Source organism: Amblyomma americanum, chromosome 4 (genome assembly GCF_052857255.1).
Source record: "Amblyomma americanum isolate KBUSLIRL-KWMA chromosome 4, ASM5285725v1, whole genome shotgun sequence".
NCBI lineage: Eukaryota > Metazoa > Arthropoda > Arachnida > Ixodida > Ixodidae > Amblyomma > Amblyomma americanum.
In genome coordinates this window covers 130,442,644-130,465,737 of record NC_135500.1, presented here as the reverse complement: position 1 = coordinate 130,465,737, position 23,094 = coordinate 130,442,644, and positions in this window count along the sequence as shown.

Below are 23,094 nucleotides of genomic sequence, written 5' to 3'. Positions count from 1 at the left end.
CTGGAGGTTTTTATTATGTAGCCAGGCAGGAGCCTGTCACAGAAGATCAAGTCTAGTGGTAATAATAGTTGTTGGAGCAGCTGTAGATGTAAATGTACCTACTGCCATGTTTTCTGCAGTAGTTGCTTAGAAAGGCCGGAAGTTACAGCTCAAAGGCGCTTTCCATTTACATAAGTACTCACAGATTCTCTAGGCGACCAGCCATGATGCTGAAACATGATGTGACTGTAAACCTCAGACAGAGTTTGTCTGGAGCGACCAGGTTATGTCATATAGTTCACTTGGTCTGTCATTCTTGGATGTGTGTGTGCATGGTAGAGGTGGTTGTGTATATAGTGTATATAATTTGTACTTCTGCATGTTCGCATTATTTCTTTAATATTTGTGAGGGGAGTGACTACTTGTTTGCTTTGTGAATATTTGTATGCATATAAATTACACTTGTGGGGTTGTAGTTATTCTCTGTGCAGTAATTTTTACTGGCTAACTGCTGGGATTCAGGGCTTCCCTATCATTTGCATTCCCATACCATTTGTGTTGTGTCTGTCATAGCCTCTTTGTATAAGGAGATGCGAGGTTGTCAAGCCACCCATGAGGCAGGTTTTTCTCTCTCCTCATGGTGTGCTTGAGCGCATGAGGCATATGTGCGAACAAAATCCGCGTGTTGACCACCAAAAACCAAACTTTTGGGCAGCAGGCCATAAAGGGGCTTTACGAGCACTGTCCAGCCAACAATTGTGTCCTGAATCCTAGCGGTACAGGTACATCATCTTATTCTTCATTGCCCTGGGAGGAAACCAATGAAAGGTTTGGTTTATGGGGGTATAACGTCCCAAAGTGACTCCGGCTATGAGGGATGCCGTAGGAAGGTCTCCGGAAATTTCGACCACCTGGGGTTCTTTAACGGGCGCTGACATCGCACAGTACACAGGCCTTTAGAATTTCGCCTCCATCGAAATTCTACGGCCGCGGCCGGGACAGAGCCCGCGTCTTTCGGGTCAGCCGCCTAGCGCCATAACCACTGAACCACCGGGGCGGCACCAAAGCAATGAAAGGGATTGTGTAGTATTTTATAAATAATGTGCACTCTCACCAAGCGCTCCAATGCAAAGAACAAAGAGATGACATTGAAGTTGCACCGTACAATTATACAAAAAGACCGTTCTTATTTTCCAATAAGAAATAAATGTCGAAGAGCATCCCCCCACCTTTTTCTCCGAAAAAAACACCGAAAAATGCACGGCCTAGTTATGCTTGAGCAAGACATGGTTGGTTCCTTGATATAGTATTCAGAAACCATGGCTAGGCTACGTAAACGCAGTGGGCAGTTTCTTCTCTTTTTAAGCGACTGAAACGAGATATTTGTGGTTGTAATGTCCTGGTAGCTCAGTTTTGCTCGCCTTTGTCATCAGTATGCCACATGTGGTCAACAGGTCTCATTCCTTCTTCTTTTGTAGCGAAAACAGCAAGCGCTACTGTGTTTTATCTCTCTTCTAGTGCAGATGACATTGTCTATAAATAGGTGGCAACACAGGCATAGTATGTAAGAAACAAATAAAGCCTGTTTAAGCTGTTCCCTCTAAACACAGGGCATTGAGTACCATTGTTCTACAAGCCCTACAAGGTTATGATTTGTCATGGCTTCCTTGCTCAGTCTTTTCTTTTCACAAATGCAGCACGGTGAAATAAATGCGGTGCCAGACATACCGAATCTGTTTTCACTTCTGTTTATTGTGATGATGACAATACCACAAGGTGTCTGGAGGATACTCTCCCTGGCTGTAGTTGCCTAAAATATTCAGAATTCCCATCTGTAGGTGATGTTCCTTGGCACAGTTGCCAAGTAAGGCTTCAAAGAGAGCAAAAAATTCTCGTCGGAATCTGCTGGCTTGCGTGCCAGTAGTGCACTTCGCACAGATGTCAGCTGTGCATTTACAGCACCGAGCTCCTCCTGAGCTCTCTTTCGCTTTTGGACTGCGGTGGGCCATTCTGTGCAGAAACACACACAGATTGGCTCACCGAGCCTTGCTATTCATTGAGAGGCACAGTTTCAGAGGCGCTGGGTTGCGGCAAATCAGGACTCAAAAAGATGTCCCCAAAAGAAGCAGCTGGTGTGAAGTCATCGGCTGCAGCTGGTGATCCTGGGCGTGCGTGGGCGTCAAGGTCTTCGTGCACCACCTTCATGCTGCTGTGTCCTCTGCAGTATGGTCACATTAATCACTGATAGAATGTAGTGACAGGCTTTGACAGCAGCACTGCGAATACAACTGTGGCTCTACTGACAACCATGTCCGCAAACCTGGCATTCACGAAATCGCAGCTGCAATGAAACTGCAAACTAAATTGAGGCATCGCAATGAACAGTTATTGTAGTTGATGAAGAATATACCCTGAGAAGCAGTACATGCAACATCCATTTTTACTGTGAAAATGGTACCCAAATGTTTCTTCTTAAAACTCTCAAAAACAAGTAAAATGAAACGCGGGTGGGCAAGTTGCACTGCAGTAATACTTACTGGCGAACTTCCATTTGGTCCTTCAAAAACCGCATTGTTTCTAAGTGCACCCAGCACCTACTCTTCGGTAGGGCTCTGGAACCACTTCGTGGCTCCATTTCGATGTCCTTAAGTATGCATGTGAAACGGCCCTTACGTGAGAGTGAAATCGCCGTGAAATCGCCGTGCTTAAACCACCCTCAGTACATAGCCAAGTACCTGAATTCGCCTCACGAAACGAACATTGCCATGGTTTACTGATTTCAATTTTTTTTTTATTCTCTCAAAACTTTTTTCCACCAAAAGCTTTATCATCCCTACTTTTGTGATCAGGGTTTTCATTCGCGGACCACAGAGTCTTCATGAGCACATTGCGATTGCCATGTTAGCAATCTTTCGTAGAAGACGGCACCGCTTACTGGTGTGTACCCGTGTAGTGTTCGTGCGCGCGTTTCCGCATGATCTCTGTAACACGTACCGCTGTCCTTCGTTCGTTAGCCTATATTGCAGAATCTATTGAAAAGTCACCTGATGTCAACAAACAATTAAGCATTGTGTCAGGAACGTCGGTAATGCGGCAGGCCAAATTTCTCCCACCGCATCCTTCAGTGGCTGCTTCTCTTTCCCTCCTAATAACAAATGATCCTTTACAGTGAATTCAAAAGAAGACGGTACCCCAGGAACCGCGGCGTGTCTGCTTTAACACGCACACAAACAATGGGACTCCATGAGACCCAACGCAAGAACAAAGCGACTGGACGGGGCTATGCGCAATACAGAAGGAAGGCACGAAAATCGAACAAACTCTCTGCTGCGGTCGTCGAGAGAGGAATTCAGACAAAGCTCTTCCTTTTCTCCGTCCCTCCCAGCCCTCTTGCTATTATTCTTTGTGCACGGCACTGCTTTCATCTCATAGAAGATAAGCATGCGCAAGAACAAACAGAGTTAAAATGTGAACTCAAACAACGTAGCGTGTTCGAAGCGGTGACAGCGGAATAGGCGAACGAGGGGAACTATGCGGTGGTGATGAAAACGCTGATACAAAGGCATCAACGCTTACAATGTTGTTAGATCTTTTGGTTCTCTTACTTTATACTCGAGCTAAGCTGCCCTGTCTCTAAAAGATTATTGTCTGATGTCGTCTTTGCTCCGATGACTCATCGTTTACACCCTGGCTCACCTGCGAGCATTGTTTCTCTTGAGGTTGTGAGAAGCACTACGAGGTTTCAAAGTAACGCATTAGAGGCAATATAAGTTTATGAAAACAAAAATGAACAAGCAGAGGAAGCCCACATGACCGTGGTAACTGATGCAAAGACAGTATACAATGACTGCCCGCTTGCTATCACTCATCCTGCGGTTGTTTTAGAAAGACACCCTGAATGTTTTTGACCGTCGCGACATTTTTGGAGAGCCTCACGCCCTCCGCCAAAGGCAAAGCATTCTAGAAAGCTTTATAGCAAGAAAAACAATAGCACTCAGAAAAGGGGAGTAGAAAGCAAGCGCCGCCTCAGAAATAATAATTTTTTTGTAGTTAGACTTGACCGTACGAACTCGAGGCTGTTCCACACCCGGTGCGATATTTCTATCACGCAAGGCACAAGAAAGACCACCGACATTTCAGGGCAAACAATTCTGCTGACGACGCTGCCAACAGTAACACAACTTCGAGAAGAGAATGAGGCCGCAAATCAATAAAGAGTGCCAGAGATACAGAGCGATTCAGGCACCATCAATGATAATGAAATCACGGTGAAGAAAAAATTAAAGTAGATAAAGGGAGAGCAGCGGGCACTACTCGCTTAGTTCCCGTCAAAGGTGACATAGAAGCGTCTTACTGAGCAAATTGGGATGATTTAGCACTTTTGAGCTGAAAGAAGTAAAAAGAAATGGACAGTTTTCTCTGAATAAAACTACGTGTACTAGAAGAGGTAGGAATTGAGCGACATGCGTATTTCGGGGCTCTCCAGAATGCTTTTATAATCCAGGGTGCCAATTTCGTTAACGGTGCACCTCTGAGATGGAATGCTTCCATCCTAGCGGAACAACAAAATACGTCATAAATTTTAGCCCGAGAAAATGCGCAACTTTCTAATGTGCAAAGAAATTGTAGATTGTAGGATTAAGTTTCCCAAAGCGGCACGTGGCTTGTAAGAGACGTCGTTGTGGAGGCTCCCATAATAATTTATACCGCCTGGGGTTCACTTAAGGGTGTTGCTATCACACCGTACAAAGGAGTTTTTCTATTTCGCCTCCATCGAAATGCGACTGCCGTGACCAGGATCGAACTCGCTACCTTGGCCTTAGTATCGAAACGCCAATGCCACTGAGCCACCGCGCCAGTGTAACGAAGCAAGATGTCGAGGAGCTTAACCCTGTTAGGCGTCATTTACCATTTCGAAGGAGAACAAGTATTTTTCAGCATAAAAATCACACCCGGACTTGAGGAACAAAATTTTTAACGAAAAGAATGAGGGTTTATTTATTTATTTATTTATTTATTTATTTATTTATTTATTTATTTATTTATTTATTTATTTATTTATTACAATCACAGCATTGAAGTTTTTTTTTTAATTTGGTCACGAAATCACAAAACATTATATTAAAATACCGCAATTTTTGGAATCAGTATCTGCGGGATCGTCGAATCACTCTGTGTTTCGACGATGTACATCACGCAGGAAATGCAGGAAAAAGAGTAAGCGTTAATTATGCTCGGCAAGAAAAATGGCGCGAAAAGGGTCTCCATGCTCAATGTTTTGCGAAACTTTTTCCTACGTTTGTTCACCTGAAATCAAGAAATATGAGCTAGTCAGATCACTCGCTGAGAAAAGTTCCGAGTTCGCAATGTACATGACTGTATACAACGCACACAAACTGCTAAACCCTACCGCAGCTCACATTTAGATATATTACATAGATTACCAGGGGTAGCACCATGTAGGAATCAAATTCGCTACGTATTCTAGGAATGGGCATCTAGTCTTTCTGCGCACTGCTGCAACCTGGTCTACATTAACCAAATCAGAATATTTTCAACAGCTATCACGCATGCTAACATATATGGCATGTATGTTGCGCAATGATATCTGCAGCCTTAATTATCGCCTGCAGCTCATATCAGCACCCCTATATAGACTCAGAAAGACTATGCACGACATCAAGCAGGAATGGTTTCTTGGCCATTTCTCTGCCACACGTGACAATATAAGCTACCCTGTAAGAATGCCCAACTTTCCTGGCCCGGAAAATTTTATGCCCAATTGGCTACACCCACGGTTTCCAGTTTCAACGGACCATTTAATTTTTCATTGCATCGCACTATATACGCTTAGTTACCAGATGCAAAGCTCAGCTATATGCTCCTCTTGAAAGAGGTCACGCGCAGTAAATTCCTCTTGTTTAACTACTTACTTCTGACCTACTGACATTCGGTACAGGCAAAAGGTTTAGATCGGATAATTTTGCAGTGAATACCTACTGCCCGTTGCTTCACCGCAGCGCCTGCCGTGCAGTGGTGCTTTCTTTATCTTTGCTGAAGGGTTTGGATGCAGCAAAAACAGGCGCTTACCGTTCGTGTCAGAGTTCTCTATTCAAGCTAGAGCAAAGTAGTAACAAGGTCATAATGGCGTTTTTCAATATGAAGTGCAAAGGCATGAAAGTTTCATGGGCCCTTAAAACCTTAGTGATGTAAGAATGGAAAAACCGACGGATAAATTTTTAATTAAAATCGAAAAACTGATTTTTTTCTGCTCTCTCCTGTGCTTAATACCTTGCGTTGTAATTTTTGCCATAAAAGGACCAACATAAAAAATACTCAATTGACTAGTCGGATCACTTTCTGAGAAATATTTCCGAGTTCGCAATGTACGTGATTGCATACAACTCACACAAACGACTAAGCTTTACCGCAGCTCACTCTTAGATATATTACATGCATTACAAGGGGGCATTTTTTTAATTAAAATCGAAAAACTGATTTTTCTGCTCTCCCTAGTGATTAATACCTTGTGATGTAATTTTTGCCATAAGAGGACAAACAATAAAAATACTCAATTTTAAACATGGAGAAGCATAAAATTTATCAAATACTGGTTTAGTGGCTATTTTTTGTTTTTTATTTATCATTAGCAATAATAGCGAGAACTGCAAATTGGTGTAATATGCTATAGAATATTGACCGAGAGCTCGCATATTATGCACAACAGCCAACAGGTCTGAAGAAACGCATTTTATTCTTGTGTATAAATCATGCCGTGCATTATTTAGCCTGCAAGGTTTTTACGAAGTGATAACCCTAAATCATAAATATGGGAGAAACTGTCATCAATAGTTATAAATTTCTCCCATTCCTTGTAACCTGTAAGCAACGGTGTGTTACTTCGCGCGTAATCATATCACAAAAACCGACGCGTCCTTTTGGATAAAAACGAAAATTACTCTCTTATTTCCTCACCCAGATCCATCGCGTGTATTCTGCATACACCTAACATTTCCCCACTTTCTTCAGAGCGGACGCTTGGATCTCATTCACCTCGGCGTCACGCTCGTTTTGGGCAATCGAGGTTAAGAAAGAACTTCGATTGGCAGCGATTCTTTCGCACAAATTACTACCCACTGGGAGAGCATAACCAGGTTTAAAGGAAACGAAAAAGGGATGTTGATATTGAATGAGCGAGTGGAGAAAAAGACCGGTAATTCCATCCCGACTGGTCAATAAGTAATGCAAGAGAGATAACCAGAAATATATGCGTCTTTTGGCGATATCTGACACCTACCGCATCAAATATGATGACCGCAGGGAAGAGAAACAAGTAAGGAAGGAAAGTCACTCGGGCAATGCATGAGGGAATAGTGCTGCTGTGGTGTCTCGCCATCCGCAGCAATGCTGGAGTCACACGGGCGTGCTTAAAACGTAAGCAAGGCATTAATTCGACTTACCTAAGCTTCAGTGGTGCTCTGGCGAGTAGCCCATTCCGGGAGCTGTAAGCAACCTCGCTCAAAGTCAATGCCCTGAAGCGGCTCTTAGCTAGCTGAGCGGATAAGGCACTCTTCTTTAGATCATGCATGCCTTGCTTGCTCGCCTAAGGATAATCTAATGTCTGCGACTAAAACTGTGCATCGCCACTGGCAACCGCCTGTGGCTTCTATTGCTTCTATGACGTTCCTCTGCTGTACATTGAGGTGAATATATGCCACTTCTATCAAAAAATAAGAAATGTCTTGAAGTCCATTTTAGCGGAACTTTATGCATAACAAGCTCTAGTTGCAGTAGTTTTTTTTTTCTAAAATCAGTAAAGTTGCCTTCTTTTCAAGCTTCCTTGTTACTAATTAAGTATTTTCGCTTCGTTTTCATGCTAGTGCTCCCGTAATGAGTATGGTGTTACTTTAAAACAAATATTTTAAAAAGGGCGCTCTTGTGCGTGAACTTCTGCTACTTCACAGTAGTGTGCGTCTGTAGCCGTACTGACCGTCACGTCTATGTCATAGTTGAATGTTTCTTTCAAAGCGTCACATTACGTCATACTTTGTGGATTTTTATATCACGCAAGCAGTTTCCCAAGAAATTTTTTTATCCGTCTGTCACCGGTCATTCTAACAACATTCCTAACCACCCTGTGAGTAGTTTCGCACCTATTCTGAGTTTCAGGAGAAGCTTGAAGGCAGACACATCAAAAGGTATAAGCTCCTTCCTTTTAGGTACTTAACTTAATCCCGCTCTGATGACGTGGGTGCAAATCACACTAGAAGGGCACTCAGGGACAAAGATTTCTCGAAGAACGAACACAGCCGATTTTCCCATTCCATCACAAGGAAAACATGTGGAAGAAACAGTCCGCACTTTGGGCGCAGTCTTCTCACTGCTTTCGGTGTGTGATTGTGATGTGCACACGAAATCATCGGAGGATTTTCGAACGCGGTGCGTCGACAGTGGTCCGTCGGAGAGCGGAGCGCTGCGCGTGCCTGCCCGGCGTTACGCGTGTGCGCGTGCGAATGCTGTGTGCGAGGCGACGGCGACAAAGAGCGTGGCGAGCACGAGGAGCGGAGAGCTGACGTGTCAGAAAACCGAGATGTAAAGGAATTAAGACAGCGCAGCGGAGGTCGGGTCATTCAAGCGTGGAGGTGGCAGCCGTCGGACGTTGGGTCCATGCTACCATGACCTCGCATGGATCACCGACGCAAGCCTACAGCGTTCCTTGCAAGCGTGGAGGTGGCAGCCGATGGACTCAGTGTCCGTGCTGCCGAAAGGCACTCTGGGATAGCCTGCTTTAAGCCTCCGGCGTTTCGTGACGCCGTCGACCAGACCTGGCTACGTTTTTCCTGCCGCTGCCAAGTCCTTCTGGCTGTTGACGGGAGACCACCGGCGTCTTCGTGCAGTTTTCTCCGCTCCTAATACCACCCGGCTCTCTTTCGCCGCTTCCGTTGACGCAACGCCAGCGATACGTCGCAGTTCATCAACCCGCATTCCGTCCTGTCTACAAGGCATCCCCGCTTCACCTGGGACGCTCAGTACTGGATGAACTCTTTCCTTTATTCTGTAGTGTTGTGCGCGAGTTGAGTGTCTGTTTCTCTTGTTTCGTTTCCGTTCCCTATTGGCCCTTTTCCTTTAAATTATAAATACACCTTCGCTTTGTTTTGTTTGATCTCTTTGTTCTCTTGTTCGAACCTGCACGCGATTTCCCCTTCGGAAAGTCAGGGACGCGCTACCAATTCGCGACAGTGATGCGGCAGCCTCTAAACTATATAAAATACCAACAAGGCGTGAGAAAGCCCTTCTGTTCTCACAAACTCCTTTGTTGTCCTCATACTTATCATGAAAGGCTGCCACACGTAAAGAGCTTAGTTGCTTTTTTGGAAAGTCCATTTTCATCTTCAATAGGCCCTCAACTGATATCAAACGTCTGCAGTAGTGTTTATTTTATTCTAAACATGGCGGAGCATTGTCATACGAGATATTTTGGTTGGTTTGCCATGGGCAGACCTCAGAGTGACTTGTCATGGTTTCTTGCAGGCCTAACCGGCTGCCTAACCGGCACTGTCTTCGTTTACCAAGCCAAACTTGTGGACACAAACATTTCTGTTGGAATGCTCTGCTGTCAGGAAACTGCCTTTGATCACAGCATTTTCGACCAGGTCAGGCGTTGCAGTCTTGGTTTACGGTGAAATTGAAGTGTGCGTTATTGGTATGGCCCACCGCTCGATTGATAATGACTCAAAAGTACTATTTTGTCCGTGTTCTGTTGCTCCAGAAAAAGTAAGGTGCTGATTTTTTTTGTGATGTTTCAAGAAAAACCGCGATTTTTTTTCACCTTCAGTCATGTTGAGTTGAATCCGCAGTGGGTTTAACAAAGCGAATGTCCTGAGGAGGCCATTGGTTGGTAGGGAGCGCTAAATGTTGAAGCCCTTCAAACGGAGGCAGGCAGCGCTTTCGAATGTGATGTCTCGTGTCTTGTTGCTCCTGAGAACATTCGATTCCACCAGCCCCGACCAAATTTTCTGTCGAGAAATGGTGCAGCGAGTCAATGTCTTTCACACCCAAGGTTTTCTTTGGCTTTATCGTAAAGCAACTAGTGCCGATGGCAACTAAGCAGAAAGCCTCTGGTAGCAGCAGCCGTTTAGAGATGGTGCCGCCTAATTCCCTATGAGAGGTCCTCTGGTTTGTTTTCATGTTTCTCTTTATGTTGCAGCTGCTATCCTTTTCCGCTTCGAACTGTATTTGCCTGGATGAAGGCTCTGTGCTCCTTCAGTGCTCTAGCCCGTTGGTTTTCCCAGCGATTTGATTTGAGAAATGATCTCCTTATGCACACTGTAAGGAGCTCTGTCTCTGTCACAGTCAGCATTGAAGACAGCCCAGCAGCTATTTAGAGGGACGACCATAACTTCTTGCTTTCGCTTTTATCAACTTTTCACCCATAGATGTGTCCCACTGTCTTTGCTTGTGTCGCTAGGCACTCGTGGAGCATGCAGCGTCAGTAGACTTGTTCCATGGGTCATTGTCATAAATTATAATCATGTGCGACATTCTTAAAAAATGTGAGATTCTGGTATATAAATATTGAAGGCAATGGTCCATTCTCCTGATATGTCGCAAAATCTTTTTTATAGTGTTCCAGTCTCTCGCATCGAGCACTTAAAACTGGCATAAAAAACCAATGGAGAACACTTTTAACGATAGCAAAAACGTCAATAGCAAAAGATGCAACACTGCCGACGAGAGATCTGCGGGTACATTCATTTTTATAGTAAACCTTGCAATATAAGAAAAAATTGTGGTCAAACTTTTTCCCATTCAAAAATGTTTTCGTCCACAATTATTGGTTATGTCTCTCTCGACAGTTGGTGCAAAAGCAATTAGGGCATTTAATGTCCACATAATCGAACCGCAGGGTGGTAAGTGGTTTAAAAGACTAGCCTGCCTGTTTCATCCCACAATTTTGTTCTCAAGCGCCTGGCGTGTGTTATTTTTTTTCTTTAACAAAAGATAGATAGGCGCCGAAAGTCTGATAGCAAGAAGACGATGTCGGTAGTCTTTGTCAGTGCTGTTAGCCTAGTTGGAGCAACAACTGGCTTCTGGTTAAAACCTACTATATACAAATAGCTATGCTTAGTCGCTTTCTTGCTGTCCAGCAGGGGCCGTTTTACCTTCAGCAGCTCTTTTTGTAAGAAGCGCAATGCCGTGCCACGTATAGTGTCCGATTTCTCTTAAAATTGGACGCTGGTGTAATTTATTTCTCTTTCTCTTATAGACCAAACATTAACCACAGAATGCATGAAAAAAATAACCCGGCATGAACTTTAAAAACACTTTAAGAAGAGCATGCAAGTAAACCTGGATTATTTAATTCTGGTAAAGTTGCAATAGAAAAAATAAATTTTTGCTAAAGATCAAGGCGTAATGCAGCCGTATTATAATTGTCTGAGGAGTGAAGGTGTACACTAGCAAAATCAACACCTTCAACATCCCAAAACACATGTACAAAATCAAACATAAGGTAGAGCATTTTCTGCAACACATTTACGACAGTTGCATTATGGGGCGGAAACACGTTGCAGTGCTATTTTTGTTTGATCTCTACTCAACAAGGATGCGCACGTGCCACGGGTAGTACGGCAAAGTCTGCTGACCTTAAAGAAAAGGCACTCTTTTAATCTGTCTCTAAAACTCAGCATGTAGATCAGAGATAACTTCCTCCCCACTGCAAATAAATTAAGACGGACAGCTGAGCATCCTGGGCAACAACATCGGCCGCTCTCATACGCCGCTGCATCTTCCCCCGCAGCAGAAATCACTGTTTGAAGCAAGTTTTATTTAAAACAATTGGAAAATCAAGACCATGTAAAACAAAAAATGTAAGCCCACCCGGGCAGCAATATATCTCCCAAAAACCATAAAGTTGTCATTTAGTCGCTCTCATCCTGAACATTGAACAATCACTCCCATCGGCACTTGCTCCTCCGCTTCGTGTCTGAAGGGCATGTTTGCATATCTGCTTGCTATCTCTGTACATAGTGCAACCCTGTTCTAAACCATTAAGCTAAGAGCTCTTATGGCTGCTTGAATAAAGAAATTTCCCGATTTATCTCTCTATATCTTTCTACATTACTTGTATGAATCAGAATAGCTTCATGTCTGAACTCTTTTTTATGCTCCCTTACATTACAATGTTTCTTCTACCTGACAAGAACGCAAATGATTCTAGATTTTTAGAATCTGCAAAGAAAGGTAAAAAAACAGAAAGCAACAAACGAAGCATGTTTTGTCCCACGGCTTCTCCGAACTATTGGTTTTATGTTTATTTCATTAGAAATAAGTATGCAAAAATGCATTTTCTCTCTTCTGCACCCTTTTCCTTTTTCGCTCTGAGAACGAGCTCACCTTCTTGGCTACAGGTCGTTCAAGTGGAATAAGGAAACGTCTGTCACTGAGAGGGAATCGTTTCGCGTTTCGATTAGATGGGACTCAGAAGCGGAGCGCCGGCTCTCGCGGTGATTTCGCAGAGTAGCTTCGAAACGAAACGCACCTCCTAGATTGGAAAGCCTATGAAGTTGACAGAACCGACTGAAGCGCTCTGGTGACGCGTAATGAAATAAACCCAAAAAAGACCAGAAAATTTATCGAGCACAAGATATTCTTCCTTTACTTCTTCGGATCGCGTGTTTTAATCGCCCAGATCCTTTTTTTTTTCTACTCGAAAAGCCGTTCTTCACATTTTCTTTTAATAACACCTTGCACTGTATTTCTATCGCTATAGTGACGTCATATATTCGTTTCTACTTAGTACAGAACAAATAAGGATGGCATGATTTACGGTACATGGGTTTTAACGTCTGAGAGCATAGCGTACTTATTAAGGACGCGTAGTGGAGAGCTCCGGGTTAATTTCGACCTTCCAGGGTTCTCAAAATGAACTCAAGTCGTGCAGTAGACTGATGTCTTGCATTTCGCTTCGACCGGAACGCTGCAGCGGAGTTCTGATGGAGGCGAAATGCAAAAGGGAGCAGTGTGCTGTGCGATGGCAGTGCACTTTCAACCGCAGGTGGTCTAAATTCATCCAGAGCCCTCTAATACGCCTTCGCCCATAGCGAATGATTTCCTTTCGGGCGTTCAGCAGTATACTGCAACCCTCATCTTCCTTTTTTTTGTTATACCCTCGTAAAAACGAAAATATCACCTTAAAGTGGCAGCTAGAAATAGTGCAGCCGCAAAAAGCTGCAAAATACTGGCAGAAATTTAACACACTCTGATTAACTTGGGTTTGAAGGCATACTTAGCGATCGTGTGACATTGCACTTTCACAATGAAGGTTAGAAATAACCAGGGAACGTCTTTTTTGAATGCATATATATGCGAGGGTGTGTGTGTGGGGGGGGGGGGGGGAGACACAAAGCATTAGGGGTCCGCTTTATAGCCTTACAAAAGGCCTACTGGCTTCTTTACCACGAAAGTGCACTCTAAACTTCAGTACGCAGAATCTATAGTTAATTACAAACGATTTTGTACCGGCAGCTTCGATCTCGGTGCCGCCAGCGTTGAAGTGCATCTATTATATAACACCCTCCAACGGCCAACCTAAGCTGCCACATTCCTGATGACGTCACCGCTGCTGGAAAGCCCAAATTGTTCCTAAAAATCCTGGTTTCGGTAAAGTCACAATGACTGGGGGAAGTGCACCTTTATATCCGTCGATGCCGCTAGAAAATCCGAGCGGCTCCTCGGGCAAAATTAAAAAACTCAATTATTTTCCACTAAACGCCTGCTATTTAAATTTGCTACAAGGCATCTTCTTACACGCAAAAAAGGAATCAAATTGTTTTTTCACGTTAGAAAGTTTGTCTGCCTCTGTTGTCGCACTAGAACTCCATTAATAGAAATATTTTTCCGGATCCAGTACTCCTTTCTCGACTTTTCGATGACGTGCAATAATCCCTCGAAAGGAACAACTCCTGCTGTTTGTGAACTAGCCAGTAATTCATATTTCACGCCAATTCTCTCATTTGGCCATGATTTTCTCAGTACTGGGCTGCAACACTGGAAATTTCTTAAAGTGAGCGTGTGGTACCAGACGCGAGCATTAGCCGCAAGTGTTACCCCTCCGCGCGCAAACATCCAGGCTTGCGTGTCCACAATTTCATTCTGGTGAATGAAAACAAAACTACAAACTCTACGATAAGACGGACTCTCCGTTCTGCGGTGGGTGGCCATCCGCTACATATATACTAGCAACACAAGCAGAGAGAGCGAGCGGGCAGTAACGCAAAAAAAATGCCGAAAGTCAGCCGGGGCACTGGAACAACTGCTTGGTATTCCGGGCTCGATCAGTGCAATGCTACGCACAATGGGGCTTGCAGTATTGGGTGCGTGGCTCTTGAACCCAGAGGAGTGCGCGAGGCAAGCCTCTGTATAGCCGTCTCTGCGAGGAAGGAGTCGCGCAGGGGCGCGCCTCCTGGAACGAGTGATGGATTTCGATGAGGCGTATGCCAGGAATGCTGATTTGTTTGTCGGGGTCCCCGTTCAGGAGGTCTAGAACGGAGAATGAAGGGTAAAGTAATGCGTGTGCGTGTGTGTGCGGGAGGGGGGGGGGGGGCGGTACACCAGTGAAAGTGAATAGTGGAACAGTGGGAACCCGTATACTGCCGCAAGGATTTACGAACTGGAAAAAATGCGAGCGAACGTCTTCGGAGCAATACAGTTCAAAAATATGGACAACGTAAAGACCTAAGAGATGTGCACAACTCATGCGAACATCTGTAGTGACCATGCACAAGCTTTCTCGGGAATTTTTGTATTACTCCAGAGAGAATAACGTAACTGAAGGCTGTTTTAATAATGGCTGAACGTGATCCGCAATTACTTCGGGAATTGTGTGCGCAGTTCTCAAACAATAAAATGAAAGCACCATGTTCACAGGCTGAAACTAAAATGTATCAGGAATAAAAAAACTAGCAGCAAATGACAACGAAACTGAAACCAGTGACTCTGTCATTCCGGGTTCTCAGAGTTCCAAAAAGCTTGGTATCTGCCATCAGTTACTGCTGTTTCTCACGTCATTCCGCGTGCTTATTCGGGACGTCTCCCGTGTGCACGGTCTTAGCTCTAACACCAGCCTGCATCATCCAGACTAATAAGGCATGGCATCTCCATAGGCGAGCTCTTTAACGGGCATAAATGCCCGACGAGGTTTCGGGAAGGTTCCCGGAGGATTCCTCGCCGGATCCAAAGACTCTGCGGCTCGAAGTCTTTCTGTCTGTCTTCTTTCAACGATAGGGGTAGAAAGACGAGCGAGAAGAAAGGAGACGAGAAAACCAAAAAAAAAGGACAGACGCAGTGAGAAACGCATAAATGAGGTAGAACGTGCTCTTCAGCACTCGACAGCCGTTGCGCTGTGCGCCTGACTCAGCTTTCGCTATGACGAAGAATAGAGAGAGACGGCGTACTAGAGAGAATCCTTTGCTGGTTTCATTTTCTCTGAGGGGAACAATTTCTGGCGGCTTCCTTTCGTTTTTGCACCTTCATTCCACCGAAATCGTTTGTGCACCAAGGTGTTTCTTCTCGTTTGCCTTTACGGGTGTCTGGATGCCATCGCGCTTTTTCTCTGGCTTTTGTGGGAAGGTGGGAGAGACGGTGTATTGCCAACACGCGCAGAGACAAAGAATACAGCGAAAAAAAGAAAGCCTTCACTCTCTGAAAGAAGAGAAATGCGAATTGTTTAGCTGACGCTACACATTTTCGAAGACGAGTGCTATGAAAAGGCGCGTGTCAAGACAGCAGAGATGGAGCCGTGTGATTCTATAGACAGAAAAGTTAAATAAAGCAAAAAAAAATAGATTAAAGAAATAAAAAAAAACGATACATTTGGAGACAAAGGACCCCGGAGCTGGCTTTGGAGGCGCCCCGGCACAACATCCGTTTGGTGCTCCTCCAGACCTCCCACTGTTTCGCGGGCGGCGCGTTCCAGGTTCTAGTCGTTTCGTGCCTTCCGTGCCATGCATCCTTTAACCTCGTTGGCGTTGGTTTGCGTGCTTTATCAATTTTTTTCTGCTTCTTCTTCTCATGCATCCTTTGTGTGGGAGCCGCTTATAGGAAAGTAAAGGGAGTAGTGGTCCTATGTCCCGCACAAAGAGGGAAAAGGAGTCTTGCATTCCAAATGTCTGCTCCTTCTATCTTCTGCGAGCAGTACGCCAGCTCATTTCAAACAGAATAGAATGGCAGTCCTGCATTTCTCTCTTATCTGTCCTTTTAACCTCTCCTTTATAGTGCCACACAGGTCGAGTTGTTTTCTTTCCGAAATATACCATATGAAATTGGAGCAAAAACAAAATTAAAAAAATGCCGCGCCCGAGCACTTGCTCCTGATGGAAGACCGGAATTGAAATTCTGGAGAACTAACGAATACATTCTGTTGTTGCGTGTGCATTCCCTACGCGAACCGAAGCCTTCATCGGTTAAAAATTGCGACAGGACTGCAGATTACGAGAAAGAACGTCTGCACGTTGGAGCGTCAGAAAATAAGGAAGCGTATAACTCCACACGAAGGGATTACTATCGAGTTCAGGAAGCTCCGATTGCTGAGAGCTCGTGTTGTTCCTCGAACGTTTCCTCCGTAATTCAGCGACATACCAGGCAACGCATGGGAAAGCAGGAAATGCATGGGTCTGCGCACTTTCTGTATGGAAGTGAAGGTATACTGACTCAAAGATTCATGGCCTAAATTCGTGCAAACATTACTCAATATTCGGGACTTCCTTTATTAACTAAGCATGATCGAAATAAAAACTTAAAGCCGGCATGATCTTTATTCGAGGGGGGTGAAGGGCGTAAATATAAATTAATTTTTTGTAAAGTGCTAGTGAATGAGAGGAAACAAAAATGTTACATGCCTACCGAAAACCACTTATAAGGAAAAGGAGACCTATTATTAAAAAAACAAAGCTTTGCAACGTAAACTAGAAACACCTGATTGAAGATACTGCCGTGGATATCCGTTTTATCCCGGTATAACTAATGCATGGGAACGAGTCCTTTCTTCACGAAGCAAAATTATTTTATTCGCTAAATATTTTGCAGGTTATGTTGTAGTGTGCACAACCACTATCCCCCCTCTCCCAGTAAATTTTCTTAATTTTCGCTTTCTACACTAATATGAGATGCTTAATTTCATTAAAGAAGCTTTGCAGCTAGGTACTACTAACAAGCCCAAAAAGCCAACCTTCCTCATGACGGTCGTAAAATTTTTATTGAGGCTGTTTGCTATTTTTCGCGAAAGAGAATGAACTCCAGTACACCCTGTATCTGCGAAAATATTTCATGCCCTTTAGCGGAAAATCCTCGGCAACTCAGTGCTGACAGCTATCCACATCTGGGCCAAATCCTAACAGAATAATGAAAACTGATTTGTATAATGGATAACTTCATTTGTGGTTGATGAACATTGAAACTAAATAGAGCACCCGCAACTATTTCTAGTACTATTCGTGCGGTTCTCTTTTCAAAACATTCAAACCATACACACAAAGTCTATATCATGTCTTTCAGGCAAGATTTTAAGTAATTTTTCAAAATATCCTCTCTGAGGTAGAAATATGACTTCCGTGGCAAGTATTGCTAATGCTAGTGGAGAATAGTCTTAGCTGGTGAGCTAGTTTACTAGTTTGTAAGAATTTATTTTTCTGCACTATTAGATTCTGGCGCTTGGTCTTAGAGATATGTAGCCTGTAGTTAATAATCTTTTTACAAATTCAAAACCGCGAATACCCTCGGGCACTGTGCCTCCACTAAATCTCGCTACATAGTGCCCAAATACATGTTTTTTTTTTAAAGCATACATTAAAAGCAACATCTTCCTTGCATGCAACCAGTCGAAATAGTCAAATGTTGTGGAGCCACAGCGCCGACAGTAATTGCGTTTTCGATGTTTTAAGAACTGATATGGTAGTATCAGAGACCTGCTACAAATCTGTAATTGCCCCCCCTCCCCCCTCCCCGGCGCCTAACTCTAATTATTCGAAACTACTTAACCAGCTAACAAGTTAAAACGATTCACCAGTTTTCTGATGTACGCCAGCGCTGGTAATACTGTGCCTCAAAAGCCATATTTTTACCTCAAAAAGGCTATCTTTGAAAATTACCTTAAGCATTCCCTTTAACACCGGATATTCAGAGCACAGGCAGTTCCCTTCTACTCAAACATCCTGGTGGTTCAAAAGTTTGTTTTTTATAGGACCGCCTCTTGTCCACGACCAGGGAAAGTTTTCGCAACAACTACCACGCGCTCCATCCCCGAATGGCTCTCGTAATCAAGCGCCTTGCCTGAATATTGCGTGCAAGGGCGTGAAAAGCTATCTCGTTAGTCCTAGTTCCACACCTGTTCATGAAAACAGCTAGCTACGTCACGATTTACGTTTTTACTTTTCGTCGTATTTCTCTCCTTTCACAGCTATACCGCAAAAAACTATCTTGGCTAACTCGCTTATCCACGAACAGGCTCAGTATACATTCCGAGATTGTTTAAGGAATTTTCTTTTGGTGACTAAGCACCGCAAGAAATAATAATAATAATAATTAATAATTGGTTTGGGGGAAAGGAAATGGCGCAGTATCTGTCTCATACATCGTTGGACATCTCAACCGCGCCGGAAGGGAAGGAATAAAGGAGGGAGTGAAAGAAGGAAGGAAGAGAGAGGTGCCGTAGTGGACGGCTCCGGAATGATTTCGACCACCTGGGGATCTTTAACGTACACTGACATCACACAGCACACGGGCGCCTTAACGTTTTCCCTCCATAAAAACGCAGCCGCCGCGGTCGGGTTCGAACCCGGGAACTCCGGTTCAGTAGCCGAGCGCTGTAACCACTGAGCCACCGCGGCGGGTACAGCATGAAAGCGCAAAAACAATAAAAAGGGATGGCACGTACCCGTAATAGCGTTCACAATGGTAACCGCTTAGAACTGAGATGTGCTGGAACTAAGCCTTTAGTCGGTTCTTATATTCTTTTTTTTTATTCACATTAAATTCTGTAGTTCTCTAACAATTACCGCGATAACAAACAACTTCCTTCCTTCACGTTTCTAACAGCCCTTCGTATTCTTAATGGGAGTGCCACAGTATGCTGTACTACATCGCTACCTCCAAAGCACCTATGAGCAACAAATAAGATACCAGCTCCTATTAAATGCACATTTTCAAGAAAATTAGCATTGTACGCTCTTGACAAATGTTCATGCCGAGGCGCATACCTCTTTTTCATTGCTTCATATCACGAGTACTGTTCCGTCAATACAGCTATATCTTTTTCTCTTGCCTCTTATTTCGCCGACGTTAGGTTAAGCGAGCACTGGTCAGTGGTTTTACTCTGGAAGGATTGGCTTCTTCATTTGCTCATCTACACCAATGAATCCACCTCCGACGCCTGATTTCACCTAATTAGGCGCCTTTACCTAATTAGAGAGGTAACAATTACGAAGGCGTGCTCAGCCCCTACCTCCTTAAAGGCCTCGGATATGATCACACCGCCGGGTTTTCATTACTTTACGCTTACACTCGGCTCAAATTGCGGCTTTCAGTGCCCTTTATTGCTTTCTGTTTTTAATGCCATTTCTGGTCCCGTCCGCTGCATCTTATAAGGCATATTCGCTGAAAGGATGTCTTGGGTGGCAGTCTTTTTTCCTAATGGCAATTGCATATTCAGACTAATTAGGGACCCAAAACTTTCACAATGGGAGACCAGACAGGGTTAATGAGAATGATCCTATGAGGCAGGCTTGCTGAAAGGGCCATTAAGAGGACGCAGGGGTAGTGCTACTCTTTGCCATATTATCTGATATTTTATGATTAGGCATGGCTGCTGCTGCACCCTCCAGCAAGATAAACTAAACATAAGTTTGGGATGCATTGAAAGGAGCAGCGCTTTTAGGAGGATTTCAGCCAAGCTTTTAGTTTGGTCGCACTGGATCGAGCAATTTCTTGCCGCGTTCTTTAGAAATTGCAGCAAGTCAAAAATATTTCGGCACAGTACTTTTCTTTTATGAAATATGTTTAGCCACTCTTCCTTTCAAGACACACAACCAAGTGGCATTTAAATAACCACACGCGAAAAATCGAGCTGTTGAAAAACTAGAAGCAGCTAGAGAGATAATGGTCACGCGAAGAAAAGATAGTCATTCAGACATAATAAAAGCCACAGGAATAATCGGAGAGGGCGTACAGGCAGGAAGTGAAACACAATATATTTTGCGCACCATTTTCCCGAAGCTACACACGGCTTGCGACAGAGGCCGTGGTAGAGGGCTCCGGATTAGTTTTGGAATCGTGGGTTCTGTTCTTTATCATGCAATGACATTGCACTGCATGAAGGTATCATTTTATATGGCCCCTATCAAAACGCATTTGCCTCGGCTGAGCTTTTATTGGGCAAAACGCTGACTCAGCAGGCGAACGCCATTGCCAATGGGCCACACCGGTGTGTAGTATAGCGCACAGGCAATGCTTTAAAGAAAAGCTTGAAGAGTGGGAAACGGGAAAGCCTTGGAGGAAATCTGACATAGAATTGCTTAGCCCAAAAATACTCAGGGTCACCGCTAATCCTAGTATGTTGACAGATTTAGGAAAGGAAAGGCTTATTCCAGCAGTGAACGTGATGTTGCAGATGCCGATAGCGTAGGCCCTGTTTGGTGCTCCGTAGATTCTTTAGATTGTGAGGAAAGGGAGGTACGTGAAAAAGATGTTGCCCTGCTCTACAGAGAGGAATGGGCACATGAATTAGAATTACTTGTGGCATGCAATCAATGACAGAGCAATTTGAGTGTACGCACTCGCGGCAAAGCGCGCTGGCATCAATAACGATCTTCGAGCGTACCCTAGCAACTTTGCTTTCCGGCCTGTACAGAATGATACTTCAAAGTGACTGCTGGCGCTCGACAGATATTAATAATTGAGTATGTTGCAGTTTCCGAGTGGACTCTTCTTCATTAGCTGTCAGGGCTCCCAGCAAAGCTGAGCTTGCGTGGTACTAATTAATCGCGGCAGGCCTGCATCGACACCATGCGTGGACAGTTACCGGCGCACGACGTTGCTAACCGAATTACTAGGTTATAACAAATGCTGTCGTCCTTGCGTTAACGAAACCGGCAAAAAGGCCTCGGGCTTTCCATCGCCTGGCTAATTGAATTATCAAAGTGTAATTATTTCAAACTTTCAATCACCTTTTTTTCCTCTGTTCAGCTATTTTCTGTGGCTCGTGCCGTGTCTTGCTTATTCCTTTCGTCTTCGTATTTCGTGCTACCTTCACCATGAGTCCGATTCAACTCGCCCAACTTCCAACCTTATTCAAAAAGATTCCCTGGTTTCCAGTGGAGAATGCTTCTAGTTTCTTAGTTCGTGTCGATGCAATTTTTGTGCGATATCTTTATTTGTTGTATTGCCAATCTCATCCAATTTTTTTAACAGATCGAAGCAATGATTCGCACGTGGCTGGGGTGCTCTCTAACTCTTTGAACGCAAATGGTGTTTACTTCGGTAAGGCACGCGTAGCCTTTAAATCGATACGTCCCGCTTCAGGGTGATTGTTGGAACGGACAAAATGAGAAGCGACTAAAGCCGACTTTTGGGAAAGGAATGTTTGGGAAGGCAGTTCATACGCACCCCTCTCCTAATCAAATGTATGTGTCTCCGAGAGGTTCAGCATGTCTGAGTGCTAGTAGCAGCCCAAAGAACCACGTCGTTGCCCCTGACGAAGTTTTCCTCTCTGCATGTGTCCAGTCAAGGAAACTGAAAAAGGAAAAAGTACGCGTACGCAGCTGCTGTATAAAAAAAAATATTGGCACTTTCAAGATACTCAGCAACCGAGTACGTACAATAACGTAAAGCGCAATATGTGTTCCAATAATGTTTTTTTTAATGAAAGTTTAGCATCCCGAAAGCGACTCAAGCTATGAGGGACGCCGTGGTGGAAAGCTCTGGATAATTTTCACCACCTAGGGTTCGTCAACGAGCACTGGCATCGCACAGTACCCCGTGGCCTCTAGCATTTCGCCTTTATCGATATGCGACCCCGGCCGAGATGAAACCCGCGGCTTTTGGGTCAGCAGCCGAGCCATTTAACGATTTAGCCACCGTGGCGGCTTAGACCACAGCATGCAGCATACGGTCTATATTGTATAGATATACATTACACACATCTGCACAAAGTAAATGTGAACCCGATGTATAACATAGTCTATGTTCTGGAGCAAGATATAGTGCTTTCTCAAGATAGTATGCTTTCGCTGAGATGTCAAGCTTGGTTTTCGTACTTTGGCGTGATGCCGCTTTCGTAGTACATGATGAAAGAGGGTATAACAATTAATCATTCCAGTGAATCGACACTTGCAAGTTCACCGCGTGTCTATTGCCTTCATTTTTCAGGGTGGCATTGTTCGGGCTGTTTTCTGTGCTCAGCACACAGCACAATTTTCGAGCGACTCCTTAGTCCTGAACACTCTGTTCGTTTTCATAAATCAATGCAGAAGTCGACAAGCTTAGTGTACCTTGCTCAACAAAAGCAGCTGGAGTCATTGAGGAAAGTATCAAGCCAGTTTTCTTTTTTTGTAATGAAAGAAGTGCACGTGAAAGAAGCAGTCTTTCATATTTTTGTATAACATTAAAAGGCAGCTTAGGAAGGCTCAGAAAGCGGCTCAGAAAGCATCAAAAACCGTTTACATCACAAATTTTGTCCTCTAAATACAAATAACATATCGCACAGTACATTTTGGTGATAAGTTGATGTACGTCTATACAACAAAGCAAATATTTGATACATTAGAATCGTTTATGCTTCTTTAGTCCTTCTGGTTCGTCTGGGTCTAAAAGGCGTTGTTTGTACACTGTTTGTGCACTGTTCTACGCACACGGTGTGCAGAGACATATCCCTCCGTCCTTCAGCAACTCAGCTGTGTTACTTTGTATGTCCAATCATTTGTTTTCTCTGCCGTGATATCTGACTGTGCGGCACGCATCTCCGCAAACATTACCCCAATAACTGTCACTCGTAATGTCAGCTGCAAAAAAAAACGAAAAAATGCCACGCGAGAATAGCAAATTAGTAAACACGATTGAAACAGT